We start from the raw sequence: 17,456 nt of genomic DNA, 5'->3' as shown, positions 1-17,456 counted from the left end.
CATTTATTTTGACAGCGAGGGTGTGATTGATGGGCATGTGCACTGCATATGTTCGCCTGTCTTAACTCATCTCCTTCCGCCTTCTTCAGACTGTGCGGCCTCATGGCCACGGCATGCGATAAGGGATCAGCTGAGGCCGCACAGTCTGAGGCAGGTGTAAGGACATGAGTGAGCGGCGAACATATTTACTGCACAAGGCCAGGAATTCAAGACCCGCAGTGTGCATTTTAGAAAACACACTGTGGCTCTGGGATTCATGGCCATCGCTAACCGCACCGGCCAACATGAAATGAGGTCAGAAGATTGGCAGCGCTCACAGTCACAGGGCGTTGCCAAGGGATAACACAAGAGCGCAGACTCCTGTACAGCAAATAACGCTCAGGAAGCAGCGCCCAGCACCAAGGCATTATTTTTTGGACACCTGTGCTGCGTCTCATTAAAAAGACAAGTCACGCCTCCAATACAGTTCTACTGTACAATGGGCAAAATTTTGTACGTCTTTCATTCTGCGTGTGCAATGAGCAGAACTTAAAGAGCAACCTTTCACTTGTGGAGCATTACTGCTGCACAAGGTGTGGCTCTTCTACATTGTAACACCTGAGGGTGGGTTAAAGGTGACCTTTGAAATTGGTTCAATTAGGCTGCGGCCTACACTCTGCTCGTCTCCTCCTCCTGCTGACCCTGGGCTCTAACACCGCCAGTTGGGGCCCGGACGTGCTAGCTGCACAGAGAAAAACACCAGCCAATGTGTTAGTGGGGTTCAGCACCGCCAGCTGTTCCCCTTCTGTGTAGCCGGCATCGTGTCCAGCACAAGCCACGCTGGTACAACAGACCAAAAGCTGCCACCAGTGCAGGCTTCGGCCTACACTCTGCTCCTCTCCTCCTCCTCCTGCTGACCCTGGGTTCTAACACCGCCAGTTGGGGCCCGGATGTGCTAGCTGCACAGAGAAAAACACCCGCCAATGTGTTAGTGGGGTTCAGCACCGCCAGCTGTTCCCCTGCTGTGTAGCTGGCAATGTGACCTGCAAACGCCATGCAGGCACCTGAACTGAATTAAAGGGACCCTGGCCCCCCCCCAAGGTGTTTCTATGTATAACAGCCACCTTGTACAGCAGTAATGCTGCATTTGTACAAGGTGGCTGACTTTTACTCCTTGCCCACGTGGAACTCAACACGTACAAAATGTGTCTCAGTAGAGTCCATTACATTGTCCCTGAGGTGTGACTTTCCTTTTTAATGACACGCAGCACCCCCCTTGGTAGCGCTGCCCGTCTTCTGACATCATTGGTTGGCTGGCTGTGCCTGTGCGTCCGCCTTGCCCAACACAACGCCCCTCGTTGTCTCATTTATTTTGACAGCGAGGGTGTGATTGATGGGCATGTGCACTGCATATGTTCGCCTGTCTTAACTCATCTCCTTCCGCCTTCTTCAGACTGTGCGGCCTCATGGCCACGGCATGCGATAAGGGATCAGCTGAGGCCGCACAGTCTGAGGCAGGTGTAAGGACATGAGTGAGCGGCGAACATATTTACTGCACAAGGCCAGGAATTCAAGACCCGCAGTGTGCATTTTAGAAAACACACTGTGGCTCTGGGATTCATGGCCATCGCTAACCGCACCGGCCAACATGAAATGAGGTCAGAAGATTGGCAGCGCTCACAGTCACAGGGCGTTGCCAAGGGATAACACAAGAGCGCAGACTCCTGTACAGCAAATAACGCTCAGGAAGCAGCGCCCAGCACCAAGGCATTATTTTTTGGACACCTGTGCTGCGTCTCATTAAAAAGACAAGTCACGCCTCCAATACAGTTCTACTGTACAATGGGCAAAATTTTGTACGTCTTTCATTCTGCGTGTGCAATGAGCAAAACTTAAAGAGCAACCTTTCACTTGTGGAGCATTACTGCTGCACAAGGTGTGGCTCTTCTACATTGTAACACCTGAGGGTGGGTTAAAGGTGACCTTTGAAATTGGTTCAATTAGGCTGCGGCCTACACTCTGCTCCTCTCCTCCTCCTGCTGACCCTGGGCTCTAACACCGCCAGTTGGGGCCCGGACGTGCTAGCTGCACAGAGAAAAACACCAGCCAATGTGTCAGTGGGGTTCAGCTACGCCAGCTGTTCCCCCGCTGTGTAGCCAGCAACGTGTCCTGCAAACGCAACGCAGACACAAAGCTGCCTCCAGTGCAGGCTTCGGCCTACACTCTGCTCCCCCTGCTTACCCTTTGCTCCAACACCGCTAGTTGTGGCTTTAGGAAGACAATCTTGAATAGGCAACGCATCCGGGTTCCAGCACCGTCAGCTGGTTCTCGCCAGTGTTTTTGTCACGGGTACTCCCTCCTGCCCAGCCTGGTTCCAGCACCGTCAGCTGTTTCCGGGTAGTGTCAAGCTCACTGAGACGCCTATGCTTGCCTCGTCGTGTTGCGGTCGGGTTAGCCAACTCCAGGGTGCCTCCAGTTTAGGAGCTTCCTATGTGGGCTGTGTGAATTGGCAGTCAAGGCTGGTTCTGTAGTGCCAGTAGACCAAGCTCCCCCTGTAGGACTGTTGGGGTTCGGTAACTGCGGCTGCCTCGCGGCCTAGCTGTTCTCTCCTCTCCTGTGGGCCTTCGGGTCCACCACCTGGTTCCAGCACCGTCAGCTGGTTCCGGGCAGAGCCTTTGGCTTAGGTGCCTCCTCCTGGGTATCAGAGTTCCGCCATCGCCAGGCGGTCCTTGGTAGTGCTTTTAAGCGCGGGCACCTACAGCTTAGTAACCGGGTTCCAGCACCGTCAGCTGGTCTTCGGTGCCATTGGCTCTTGCACACTGGGGCAACGCATCCGGGTTCCAGCACCGTCAGCTGGTTCCCGGCAGTGTTTTTGTCACGGGTACTCCCTCGTGCCCAGCCTGGTTCCAGCACCGTCAGCTGTTTCCGGGTCCTGTCAAACTCACTGAGACACCTATGCGTTGCCCCGTCGTGTTGCGGTCGGGTTAGCCAACTCCAGGGTGCCTCCAGTTTAGGAGCTTCCTATGTGGGCTGCGTGAATTGGCAGTCAAGGCTGGTTCTGTAGTGCCAGTAGGCCAAGCTCCCCCTGTAGGACTGTTGGGGTTCGGTAACTGCGGCTGCCTCGCGGCCTAGCTGTTCTCTCCTCTCCTGTGGGCCTTCGGGTCCACCACCTGGTTCCAGCACCGTCAGCTGGTTCCGGGCAGAGCCTTTGGCTTAGGTGCCTCCTCCTGGGTATCCGAGTTCCGCCATCGCCAGGCGGTCCTTGATAGTGCTTTTAAGCGCGGGCACCTACAGCTTAGTAACCGGGTTCCAGCACCGTCAGCTGGTCTTCGGTGCCATTGGCTCTTGCACACTGGGGCAACGCATCCGGGTTCCAGCACCGCCAGCTGGTTCCCGGCAGTGTTTTTGTCACGGGTACTCCCTCGTGCCCAGCCTGGTTCCAGCACCGTCAGCTGTTTCCGGGTCCTGTCAAACTCACTGAGACACCTATGCGTTGCCCCGTCGTGTTGCGGTCGGGTTAGCCAACTCCAGGGTGCCTCCAGTTTAGGAGCTTCCTATGTGGGCTGCGTGAATTGGCAGTCAAGGCTGGTTCTGTAGTGCCAGTAGGCCAAGCTCCCCCTGTAGGACTGTTGGGGTTCGGTAACTGCGGCTGCCTCGCGGCCTAGCTGTTCTCTCCTCTCCTGTGGACCTTCGGGTCAACCACCTGGTTCCAGCACCGTCAGCTGGTTCCGGGCAGAGCCTTTGGCTTAGGTGCCTCCTCCTGGGTATCCGAGTTCCGCCATCGCCAGGCGGTCCTTGGTAGTGCTTTTAAGCGCGGGCACCTACAGCTTAGTAACCGGGTTCCAGCACCGTCAGCTGGTCTTCGGTGCCATTGGCTCTTGCACACTGGGGCAACGCATCCGGGTTCCAGCACCGCCAGCTGGTTCCCGGCAGTGTTTTTGTCACGGGTACTCCCTCGTGCCCAGCCTGGTTCCAGCACCGTCAGCTGTTTCCGGGTACTGTCAAACTCACTGAGACACCTATGCATTGCCCCGTCGTGTTGCGGTCGGGTTAGCCAACTCCAGGGTGCCTCCAGTTTAGGAGCTTCCTATGTGGGCTGCATGAATTGGCAGTCAAGGCTGGTTCTGTAGTGCCAGTAGGCCAAGCTCCCCCTGTAGGACTGTTGGGGTTCGGTAACTGCGGCTGCCTCGCGGCCTAGCTGTTCTCTCCTGTGGACCTTCGGGTCCACCACCTGGTTCCAGCACCGTCAGCTGGTTCTTGGCAGTGTCTTTTGCTCTTGTACCTTCTGCTCCCCATCCTGGTTCCAGTACCGTCAGCTGGTTCCGGGCAGAGCCTTTGGCTTAGGTGCCTCCTTCTGGGTATCCGAGTTCCACCAACGTCAGGTGGTCCTTGGTAGTGCTTTCAGGCACGGGTACCTCCTGCTTAGTAACCGGGTTCCAGTATCGTCAGCTGGACCTCGGTAGTTCCATTGGCTCTTGGACCTTCGGCTACCCATCCGGGTTCCAGTACCGTCAGCTGGTTCTCGGCAGTGTCTTTTGCTCTTGTACCTTCTGCTCCCCATCCTGGTTCCAGTAACGTCAGCTGGTTCCGGGCAGAGCCTTTGGCTTAGGTGCCTCCTTCTGGGTATCCGAGTTCCGCCAACGTCAGGCGGTCCTTGGTAGTGCTTTTTAGCACGGGTACCTCCTGCTTAGTAACTGGGTTCCAGTAACGTCAGCTGGTCCTCAGTAGTTCCATTGGCTCTTGGACCTTCGGGTAGCCAGCCGAGTTCCAGTTCCATCAGCTGGTTCTCCGCATTTTCTCAGCCTTCTTGTACCTTCTGCTACGTTTTCAAGTTGAAGACCCTAAAGACGACATCACGGAAGACCACCCCTAAGATGACGACGACGACCCTGGAGATGACGACCCTGAAGACCACCCCGATGACGACGACGACGGCGGAGATGACGACGGCGGAGACGACGACCCTGGAGACGACGACATGGAAGACCGAGAAGCAGTAGAACAAGAGGCTGCAGAACAAAGAGCAGAAGAACATTAAGCATAACACTTAATATCAGAGCAAAAGATATGTAAATTATATGCAGAAGAAGACTAAGCAGTGTATGGGGGTGAGTCCGTTCCTCCTCGTGGTGCCCCTGGATAAAGCCTGATGCTGCAGGCCAAACTGAACGCGGACAAATGTAACTTTTGTGACTGGCAGAACGGAAGGTGTAATCTTCAAACTTTTATAGATAACAACTACGGGAATGCCTGTCACAAATGGCTAGTGTGTGCCTCATTTGCTAAATCCTGTTTTCTGCCTACGTGTGTCTTTTCCTCCACTACTCACAGTCAATATTTGTGGGGGGCTGCCTATCCTTTGGGGTTCTGCTCTGAGGCAAGGTAGAAATTCCTATTTCCAGCTATAGGGGTATTTAGTCCTCCGGCTGTGTCGAGGTGTCTAGGTTTTGTTAGGTACACTCCACGGCTACTTCTAGTTGCGGTGATAAGATCAGGGTTTGCGGTCAGTATAGTTACCACCTACTCCAGTGAAAGTTTTCATGCTGCTCCAAGGTCACCTGATCATAACAGCTGTCCCTGCCCATTCATGCTTGTATCCACCTGGAGGGGGTTGAGGTCCAAATAGAACCATCCTCTTCTGATCAACTACCCACGGGACTCCTAGTGGTGCATACGTTGGCCACTGTAAGTGAAAGAACTGTTCCGTTGCGGTGCATTAACTTAGGAGATCAGGACATTACTGTCGTTCCCAGAAGTGTGATGGCCCGAATCATGAACCTACCTGAAAAAGTAATGCCCCCTCAAATATTGCAATTGGAGGTACAACTCGGAGACCCATGGACTGTGTCAGTGAACTCCATTTCAGTGTCAGAACCTCGTTATATCAAGGAGGGCCGACCCATATTGAAACAAATGCGGGCTGAACTGGCCAAACTCTAACCTGCTTAAATGCAAGAGCTAAAAGCTCTGTTGGGAAAGTATGAGAAAGTCTTCGCCCGTGTCTGCGCACAAAATACCAACTGGAAGCACCGCGCCAATGCGAGAGTGTTATCGGCAAATTCCCCCCCAGTTGTACCAGGAAGTGAAAAACATGTTGAATCAGATGTTGCAGACTGGTGTGATTCGGGATAGCCAGAGTCTGTGGGCTGCCCCAATTGTGTTGGTACGAAAGAAAGATGGCACCTTGCACTTTTGTGTGGATTACTGAAAACTTAACGCCTGTATGGTGAGGGATTTGTTCCCGCTGCCCCGGATTGAGGAGTCCCTGTCTGATCTGGGAAAAGCCAGGTTCTTCTCTACACTGGACCTCACCAGCGGCTACTGACAAGTCCCCATGTCTGAACAAGATCGAGCAAACACTGCCTTCATTCTCCCCATGGGTCTGTACAAGTTCATCCGCATTCCGTTCGGTCTAGCCAATGCTCCTGAAACTTTCCAACATCTCATGGAGAGTTGTCTAGGGGACTTGAACTTTGAGCCAACACTCATCTATCTTGGCAACATTATAGTCTTTGTGTCTTCATTTGAGGAACATCTGCAATGCCTGAAACAAGTGTTGGCCCGCCTTCAGAAGCACGGACTAAAGGTGAAGCCCCAGAAGTGCATTTGCTCCGCACACAGATTGAATACCTAGGTCATGTCATTTCTGTCGAAGGGGTGGAACCCTCCAGAGAGAAGTTCACCATGATTCAAGACTGGCCCACTCCAGAGACCGTGAAAGAGGTGCGGGCGTTCCTGGGACTGACTGGTTATTACAGGCGGCTTGCTAAGAATTTCACTCGATGGGCAAAGCCCTTACAGGAACTGTTGAAAAAGGTACCCTCTGGTGCCAAGAACTGGAAAATCTGTTGGCAGGAGCCCCAAGAAGAAGCCTTTCAAGAACTCAAAAGGGCACTCACCGAGGCTCCTATCCTGGCCTACGTGGATTTCTCTCACCTGTTCATTCTCCACACTGATGGGAGTCTGCGGGGACTTGGGGCTGTGTTGTTGCAGATGCAGGACAGAAGAGAGAGGGTGATCGCTGATGCAAGTCAGTCCCTTCATGATTCCGAACACAATCCGGACAATTACAGTTCTTTCAAGTTGGAGCTGTTAGCGTTGGTGTGGGCTATGATGGAGAGATTTGCGGAATATTTGTCCAACTCTGAAGTGTTGGTGCGTACTGATAACAACCTGCTTGCGCACCTGGAGAATGCGAGACTGGGGGCCTTAGAACAGCGGTGGGTAGCCAGAATGGGCAGAAAATACCCATGCCCTGTCCCAGAGGAAGAGTACCAAACTCGCGCAGGACAGAGACGAAAAGCTAGAGGATGAAGACGTCCCTAGATTCTGGAGGACCTTCAGGACGGTGGTGGCAATGTATGGACAGATATATACCCCAGTCCAAGATGACATACTGGGATGAAATCGAGATGAGTGGGTTCAGCTTCAACAGGAAGATGACAAACTGGCTTTGTTAAAATGATGTGTAGCTTCTCAGAGACTACCAAGCTTGTCAGAAAGGAGGACCTTGTCAACGGAGGTGTTGCGGATCCTATGACAGTGGGAACAACTACAGATGAAAAACAGCTTACTATATCAAAAAGCGCAACTGAGGATTGAGCCGAATGTGACCCGGCAAGTCCTCATTCCAACAACGTCATTATCTGAAATTGCTGTTGCTGCAAACGAGCAAGGAGCCCACTTTGGTTCAGAGAAGACCTTCCAATGGCTACAACGGTTCATCTTCCATCCTCAGTTGAAGGCGAAAGTGGTCGAGGCCTGTATAAAGTGCCAGATATGTGAGTTGGCTAAGCCACCAGAATAGAAGGCTCCCGTTCAGTCCATTATAACCTCTGCTCCTCTGGAACTCTTGACAATAGACTATCTAACCATTGGCCAGGCCCATCAGGGCTACAAACATTGCCTGGTAATCGTGGATCATTTTACAAAATTCGACGTGGTGACTCCAACACGGGATCAGACTGCAGAGTCCACTGCGTTTAAAATATGTAAGAACTTAATTCAACCCTATGGGTGTTCAAAGAGAATTCACTCTGATCAGAGAGCTTGTTTCTTGAGAAAAGTAATGGATGAACTGCACTGTCTGTGCCAGATTATCAAATCCCGCACCACACCGTACCACCCTCAAGGTAATGGTGCATGTGAACGATTCAGCCGTACACTGATTCAGATGTTAAGGACTCTAGACTCTAGAGGAAGATCGGAAGGCCTGGTGGCCAGAGTACGTTTCTGAGCTGGTGTGGTTGTATAATCTAATACACAACCACGGGATATACACCTTACTCCCTTCTGTTCGACTGGGATGGAAAAGGAATCACCAAGTTGGTGTTGGACCCAGAAGAGGACTACCCAAGGACGGGGGTGTCCTCCTTGGTTTGAGAACATTGACACGGCCTGCAGAGTTTACACCGGTTGGTCCAGAGCATGTCACAGGAGCTAGAACATGCAGAGAGGAACTCGTCCGCAGCAACAGAGTTTCGAGCTGGAGACTGTGTCTTAGTATGGGAGAAGCGCTCTCGAGACAAGCTGGATAATCGTTGTGAGAAAGACCCATATTGGGTGAAGAGAAGAGTTAGTCCAGGATTATATCCTTTCTAAAGACTATGGAGTACCATCTCTCGTCCCTAGAGACCACCGATCCTGGTAACGCTTCCCAGTTGGCTGCTCTCCAGCAGGAGCTAGCCCAGCAACGAGACACTCAGTCTCATATTTTGAATTTCATGGCCTCGGTGGATAACCGGCTTCTCTCTCTCCAGACCTCCACCTCCGCTCCCGTCCAGCCCCTCCTTCGCATTCCTCGCCCCGTTTGGCCAGAACTCCACGGTATAGTGGGGATCCAAAGTTGTGCTGTGGGTTTCTCAACCAGTGCCAACTACATTTTGAACTCTCACCACTACTATACCCTACTGACCGTGCGTGCTAAGGTGGCCTTTGTGTTCTCCCATTTGGAAGGTGAGGCATTGGCCTGGGTTAATCCCCTCTGGGAACGTGACGACCCTCTATTCTCTCAACTCACTCTATTCCTGGATACCTTTCGCAAGGTATTCGATGAACCCGGGCATCTGGTCTCTACGACGAAGTCCCTTTTCAACCTTCACCAGGGCACTTTTACTGTAGGTCAATATGCCATTCGGTTCCGCACACTCTCCTCAGATTTGGGTTGGATCAATGAGGCTTTGGTGGGGGATTTTTGGCGAGGACTATCTCCTCGTATAAAAGATGAGTTGGCAGGACGAGGTACTCCCACCTTATTGGAAGACCTGATTTCCTTGGCTACTCGCATAGATTTACGCTTCCGAGAACGTTCCCGCGAGGTCAGCAGAGAGAAGACCTCCTAGTTTATCCTCTGCTGTGCGAGGTCCTTCTTACTCCCAACCCGCTTCTGTACCTTCTTCTTCTTCTCCTGAGCCCATGCAGGTAGATTGTCTCAAGCCCACAGAACTTCACCGCAAGGAGAGACTCACACAGGACCTTTGCTTCTATTGCGGCAGCGCCTCTCATCTCCTGCGTTCTTGTCCTCAGAAGCCAGGAAACGCCTCCGCCTGGGACAGGTAAGAGGTCTTCCTAGGTAACCATGAATCCTCTACCCCTTTGACTCTTTCCGTTTTATTGCATTTGGGTTCCAGCCATTTTTCTCTGGAGGCATACATTGATACGGGAGCGGCAGGAAATTTTGTACAACATGAGGCAGTAGAGACTTGGGATACCTGTCAGACCCTTGGAGACTCCTTGTCAAGTAGCTTCAGTGGACGGTCAGCCTTTGCGGGAGACCATCAACCTGGTTACTGAAGAACTAGAACTTCAAATTGGAGCTTTACACCGAGAGAGATTGACTTTCTACGTTCTGCCTTCGTTGTCTCACACTTTCCTTCTGGGACCTCCTTGGTTAAGAAGTCACGAACCCACCTTGGACTGGCGCACCGGTGACATTCTACATTGGGGACATTCTTGTCAGAATAAGTGTCTGCTTCCCATTCTGCCTGCTAGATCCTTGCGGTCTACTCCAGAATCTGCAAATCTACCTTCGGCTTATTGCTCTTTTTCGGATGTTTTCGACAAGAAAGCGGCAGAGACTTTACCACCGCATCGACCCTATTATTGTTCTATCTACCTCGTTCCAGGTTCTTCTCCTCCCAGTGGTCACATCTATCCTCCATCTCCGTCCGAGACTCAAGCCATGTCTGAGTACGTGCAAGAGAACCTGGCCAGGGGCTATTTTCGGAAATCCTCTTCACCAGCAGGAGCAGGTTTCTTCTTTGTCAAGACGAAGGATGGTTCCCTTCGTCTCTGCATTGATTCCCGGGGTCTCAATAACATCGCAATCAAGAACAATTACCCACTTCCCCTCATACCTGAACTTTTTGATCGTCTGCGTGGTGCTCGAATATTCTCTAAACTGGATCTCCGAGGTGCATACAATTGAATCCGTATCCGCTCAGGAGACGAATGGAAAACTGCCTTTAACACCAGAGACGGTCACTACGAGTACTTGGTTATGCCATTTGGTTTGTGCAATGTGCCCGCTGTCTTCCAGGAGTTTGTGAATTACATCTTTCGGGATCTACTTTATACCTGCGTTGTGGTTTACCTTGACGATATTCTTGTGTACTCTCCCGATCTCTCTTCGCATAGAAACCATGTTTGACTTGTACTTCAGCGTCTTAGGGAGAATCGTCTGTACGCCAAACTTGAAAAGTGCGCTTTTGAGCAGTCGTCTCTCCCGTTCCAGGGTTTCATCGTCTCCGATTCCGGTTTGCGCATGGATCCGGGTAAATTTTCTGCCGTGCTCAACTGGCCGCGTCCGCTCGGAGTCAAGGCAATTCAGAGATTTCTGGGATTCGTGAATTATTACCGGCAGTTTATCCCTCACTTTTCCCACTTTGTCCACTTCCATCTCTGCTCTAATAAGAAAAGGCACTGGAGGAGTGGAGGTATCTTTTGGAAGGAGCTGTGCATCACTTTATGATCTATACGGATCATAAGAACTTGGCGTACATTCATTCTGCGCACAGACTTAATCCTAGACAGGCCAGGTGGGCTCTGTTCTTTGCCCGTTTTGACTTCGAGCTTCATTTTCAGCCCGGTAATAAAAATCTCAAGGCTGATGCATTGTCTAGGTCCGTCTTGTCGGAAGACATCGAGGAGGAGCCCACGCATATCATCAAGCCCTCTAAGGTCATCACTGTCGCCCCAGTTGGTCTTACCTCGCTGCCTCCGGGTAAGACTTTTGTGTCTATGAAGAACAGGCGACGAGTTTTGCTATGGGGCCATGCCTCCAAGTTGGCAGGTCACGCCGGTCTCAAAAAAGACTCTCATCCTAGTGTCCTGCTATTACTGGTGGCTGTCTCTTCCACAGGATGTCCAAGGCTTCGTAGCCTCGTGTCCCTCTTGTGCCAAGAATAAAGTTGCTAGGCAATTACCTACTGGTCATCTTCATCCTCTTCCGGTTCCTTCCAATCCGTGGCAACACATCACAATGGATTTTGTTACTGACCTACTCAGTTCTTCTGCTTGCACCATTATCCGTGTGGTTGTGGATCGTTTCTCTAAGATGGCTCACTTCATCGCTCTTCCATGCCTACCTTCGGCTCCTGAGTTGGCAAAGATTTTTGTTCACCATATTTTTCGTATTCATGGATTACCACAACATATTGTTTCTGACAGAGGAGTCCAATTCACCGCCTGCTTCTGGAGAGCGCTCTGTAAATCCATGAACATCTCACTTGACTTTTCTTCGGCCCACCATCCGCAGACTAATGGTCAAGTGGAGCACATGAATCAGATTTTGGTGACTTATCTTCGTCATTTCTCCAATGCTCATCAGAACATCTGGTCAGATCTACTACCGTGGGCAGAATTTGCTTATAACAATCATACCAGCGAAGCTTCTTCCATGTCACCATTTTTTATCGTCTATGGTCAGCATCCAAGTCTTCCTCTACCGGTTCCTCCAGTCTCTACTGTACCGGCAGCTGATCTGTCTAGAGAGTTCTCCAGGGTCTGGCAGGAGACCAAGTCCACTCTTGAATTAGCAAAGGATAGAATGAAGAGACATGCAGATAAGAGTCGTCTGGATCCTCCCTTATATCAACCGGGTGATAAGGTGTGGTTATCTCCTAAATTCATCCATCTTAAAGTTCCTTCTTGCAAGCTGGATCCCCGTTATATTGGCTCTTTTGAGGTTTTGACTCGCATTAATGAAGTCTCTTACAAGCTTCGGTTACCCTCCTCTCTTCAAATTCCCAATTAATGTCATGTGTCTCTTCTAAAACCAGTGGTATTTAATCGGTACCAAGCTTCAGCTCTTCATTCTCCTTCGCCTGCCTCTGCTGATGATGTCTTTGAGGTAAAAGATATTCTCGCTATGAAAAAACTTAAGAGGTAGGACTATGTTTTTGGTGGATTGGAAGGGTTTCGGTCGCGGGGAGAGGTCCAGGGAACCTCGGGAGAACATCCAGGCTCCTCGAATTTTGGCTGTTTCTTTCTAGCTTAAAACAAGGGGGGGGGGGGGCGTAAAGAAGGAGGTACTGTTATATCTTCGCTTCCACCGCGGCTCTGTCTCCTATTGCACTCACCTAAATTCGTTGCGCCTCCTTTGCTGCAGGTTCCCGTCCGGCGTCCTCTCATCTGCGTGCGCGCCTGGACTCTGCTTCTTGCCGGCTGCACGCACGCTCGGTTCAGCGCTGCGCGCATACATCTCTGAGAGTGTCCCTGCCACTCTATCCTCTCCTCTCTATCCCCTGGAGGACTCCAACCTGGAAGTCCTCACAGCGCTGGCCTTATTAGTCCGCCTCTTCCTCCAAACCTCGCCTTGTGTTCATTTGTGCTTGCAACGGACTTTGGCCGCACTATTGTCCAGCGTCTCATTTACCCGACCTCGTGCTTTTTTCTCTATTTCCCTAGGTCCTGTTCTTGTTCCTCATCCAGGCTACCTCCACGTTGTCCTGCCTCCTTGTCCATTTCCACTGCACCGTCCTTGCTGCACTCTCCAGCCAGACCTCAGTTATCTTCCGGTTCGTGTTTCACTCTGGTACCACTTCACCATCCTGTCTTATTGCTTACTCAGCTATACCCTCCTGGTTCCTATTTCTAGCCCTTTCACCCTGCCTTCCAGCTGCCGTGGCGATAGTCTCTCACGGGTCTTCCCCTAACGCTCCCTGTATAGGGGGCGGTTCCATCTGGTTAGCTCGCCCGTGGGAGGATCGTTGTCATGGTCCAGTGGGTCCACCCCTTTCATTCCTTTTTTTCATCTCCGTCATTGTCACAGTAAGCATCCTAATAGTAGCAGCTGACATAGCTTCGAGAGGAGCTTTTGTAAGAACATTCAAATCTAAATATAGGTCCCAGTGGTCTACCAGAGGACCGGCTTTTGATACTGGTGAAAAAGATGCTTTAATAAACCTATGTACCCATGGGGGATCATTAGCACTCTTGTGCTCAAATAATGCTCCCAAGGCTGATACTTAAACTTTTAAAGAGCTATTGGAGAGCCCCATTCCAGCCCTTTCTGATGGAATTCTAGTATTTCCGAAATGGGAACTAGCCGATTTTGGGTGGTACTAACCTGACCTGAAAATTCTATAAACTTATTCCATATTTTGTATATTTAATGGAGGTAACTTTCTTTGTACTTCGCAGGAGAGTGGAAACTACATTTTGTGAGAACCTCCTGGCTGATGATCCCTTTTCAATTTCCAGGTCATCAGGTATAACCTGGGAACCTGAGGGTGGATCACTGGACCCTTGGAGGAGGTCTGGATCATCAGGTAGAATCCAGGGGTCCGAGACGGACATGATCCTTAGCTAAGTAAACCAGGCCCCTTTCAGCCAGAACGGGCAATTATTATCCTGGTTTTGTCTTTGCGTATACTGAACAGGCTTTTTCTAAGGGTACCGTCACACTAAAACGACGCTGCAGCGATACGACGATGTCAATCGCTGCAGCGTCGCTGTTTGGTCGCTGGAGAGCTGTCACACAGACAGCTCTCCAGCGACCAACGATCCCGAAGTCCCCGGTAACCAGGGTAAACATCGGGTTACTAAGCACAGGGCCGCGCTTAGTAACCCGATGTTTACCCTGGTTACCAGCGTAAACGAAAAAAAAAAAAAAAACACTACATACTTACATTCCTGTCGTGTCCCTTGGCGCTGTTCTTCTCTGCACTGACAGTGAGCGCCGGACAGTCGGAAAGCAGAGCGGTGACGTCACCGCTGTGCTTTACGGCTGGCCGGCGCTCACCAGTCAGTGCGGGAAGCTGAAGGCGAGGGACATGACCAGACACCGGGAATGTAAGTATGTAGTGTTTTGTTTTTTTTTACATTTACAATAGTAACCAGGGTAAATATCGGGTTGCTAAACACGGCCCTGCGCTTAGTAACCCGGTGTTTACCCTGGTTACCAGTGAAAACATCGCTGAATTGGCGTCACACACGCCGATTCAGCGATGTCAGCGAGAGATCCAGCGACGAAATAAAGTTTCAAACGATCTGGTACGACGTACGATTCTCAGCGGGGTCCCTGATCGCAGTAGCGTGTCAGACACAGCGAGATCGTAAGGATATCGCTGGAATGTCACGGATCGTGTCGTCCTAGCGACCAAAGTGCCACTGTGTGACGGTACCCTACGTCTCCTACAACTATAAAGTCATCTAGATATGGCACTATTAAGATGTCTCTTTTTCTTATAGTAAATGTCATCTTCACCACTATCTTGGTAAAGATTCTTGGTGCTTAGAGTCACTTACCTGATCTGATCTGGGGTATCACAGCTTTACATCTTGGCAAGGACCCGCTAGAAATAGGCTTGCCATTTATTTGCCTAGATATAATAATGTTGGCTCTGTGGAAACGATGTTCTTCCTCGATAAAACTGCACTATAGCACTTGTTTTCCTGTTGGGATTATGTGGGGCATCTGCAGTTTTATTACAGGCACTGATTTCAGTGCTTTCATGCCTCTTGTGGGTTTAATTCTATCTGGTATGAGTCACGCTTTGTTTTAAAATAACGCACTTTGCGGACAAGTATATATTTATGATTCTATGATATAAGTGGCTCTTGCCCTACAGTTGTGCATTATCACAACACTATTAAACCCACTTGATTTTGGTACTGTGCGATATTTGCAAAATTATAGCCTTAAAGACAGTGACCTTAAAACCTATGTCTATTCCTGAATGTGTCTTCTATACTGTAAGTGTTTTATATAGTTTGATATGGATAAATGTATGAATTTTTATGAACCTATGTACTCCATGTCCTCCTATCTACTGTGCTTGTGTTTGGAGTTGGGGTTAGTATTGTTGAGGGCAGACCACCACTGATATCCCCCTCACGCATATAAAATGCAACTTGGTTATGTGTTTGTCATACTACCCATTGGGTAGTAGGAAGCAAAGTCCTTTGATAAAACATTTTTAATCTTCCACCTACTGAAAGTCTTACGTTATTGTTATTCGAGTCCTCCTTTATAGGTGATGGCCTTATTAAATAGGAATCCCTTAGTTTGACCGTTCTCTTCCCCGAGATTGTTGAGCACTTTCACTGCCTTGTTTCTTTGGTTGATGAACCCCGAAAGGTTTTTTAATATCTATGAATGGGAGGAGGAAAATTCCTTTTCATCTTCGGCCTTCTCTAGGACCTCATCAAGGACCGTACCAAATATTCACCATGGCAAGGAATGGCACACAGTTTCATTTTAACTGGAAGTCTGCACATAGAGCCCTCTGGCTTAAACATTGGTCAGCAGAGTCTGAAAAACCACAGGCCTGGGCAACCAATCTAACATTTTCCACTGATGTGGCTGGTAGAAAAAGTCAGCTGCTTTTTGAATAGAGGGTAATGCTCCTAAAAGTTGTCCTCTAGAACATGTGTTCCTTATCTGGGAATCCAACTCTTGAAGCCATTTAATCAGGGATCTGGCCATACAAGTAGCGGCTATATTTGGCTTAAATGAACCGATATCAGCTTTCCTACCTAATGGATCTTTTAGAGATCCTATATCCTCAAAAGGGAAGGGCCACACTTTTAGAAAACCTGGCAATATCAATTTTTAGGGATCTTCCTCAAATTTTTTTTTTTTTTTTTTTTTTTTTTTTTTTAAAAGGTACTAGGAATCAAAACCTTCTTAGGCTACTTTTACACTTATGTTGTTTTGTATCCGTCACAATGCTCCGTTTTGGGGAAAAAACGCATCCTGCAAATTTGCCCACAGGATGCGTTTTTTTTCCCATAGACTTGTATTGCCGACGGATCGCGACATATGGCCACACGTTGCGTCCGTCGTGCACTAGTTGCGTTGGATTTTGCGGCCCGTCAGGAAATCTCACGGTCTCTTTCCTGCCCGGGACTGCAGACGGAAATGTGAAAGCACACACTTCCGTCGGTACGTCGCGCCGACGCTTTGTGATGGGCGACTACCGACGAGAAAGTAGCCTTACCTTGCCTCTTCCATTCTTTTTTGATCAGGGAATGTGAATTCGTATGCATTGGAAACACCTGATGTTTGTGCTCCTCCAGGTTACTAAACATGGAATCTTGCACAGATGTACGCTCTTTCAGCGTCTCTACACTGATAGTAGGCCTGACAGTATTTAGTAGTTTCCCTGTTTTTCACCGGAAAACATGGTTGACTATATTCACCATCAAATGAGATTATTCTGAGCTGTCCGAGTCAATAAATTCCCCGGATTCCTCTTTCTCTGACCCAACTTCAGATTGTGTATGCTGTGTATCCGCAGGTGGAAGGGCGTCTGGTATGCCCACTTTCTCTTTTTACTGTACGGTTAACCTAGCCAAACTTTTAATTTTCTAAAAAGTGAAGGAGATTCCTCAATTATTATTTTTTCTATACAAGAACGGCAAAGTTTTTTTTAGCATAGGATTTTGGCAATGATTCTCTGCACAAGACATTCCTTGTTTTTTTTGTCTTGCTCACCGCTTTCTTGGGCCTATCCAGAAACTGGTAACACCAATCAGCATGTGTTTAAAAGAAAACTCACCCTCACCCCTGAACTATTGCATCATGCGGCCTGGTTTTCTTTAAAGATTCTAAGCGCTTGCCTGCAGTCCCATATTCCAAACATAGAAGTGGCGGGTAAATTCATTCGTCAACAACCACATGTGACGTCATGCCGTCCCTCCGAAGGACCTGCCATGATGTCTCGGTCATGTGACCGCAACATCATCACAGGTCCTGCACGCCTGCGCGAGAAGGACCTGTCATGACCGAACTACAAGGGGAACTCGGAAGGTGAGTATATGTTTATTTTTTAACCTGTGACATACGTGGCTGGGCAATATACTACGTGGCTGGGCAATATACTACGTGGACATGCATATTCTAGAATACCCGATGCGTTAGAATCGGGCCACCATCTAGTAATAATAATAAACAGATATTGAGAAGTAGTTGTATGAGTAGTGGTCAACCTATTTAGAAAAAAAACAGACATGTTATCTATTTTTGGTAGCAA

This window comes from Ranitomeya imitator, chromosome 5 (genome assembly GCF_032444005.1).
Source record: "Ranitomeya imitator isolate aRanImi1 chromosome 5, aRanImi1.pri, whole genome shotgun sequence".
Taxonomy (NCBI): Eukaryota; Metazoa; Chordata; class Amphibia; order Anura; family Dendrobatidae; genus Ranitomeya; species Ranitomeya imitator.
Note: the sequence above shows the minus strand (reverse complement) of the source record.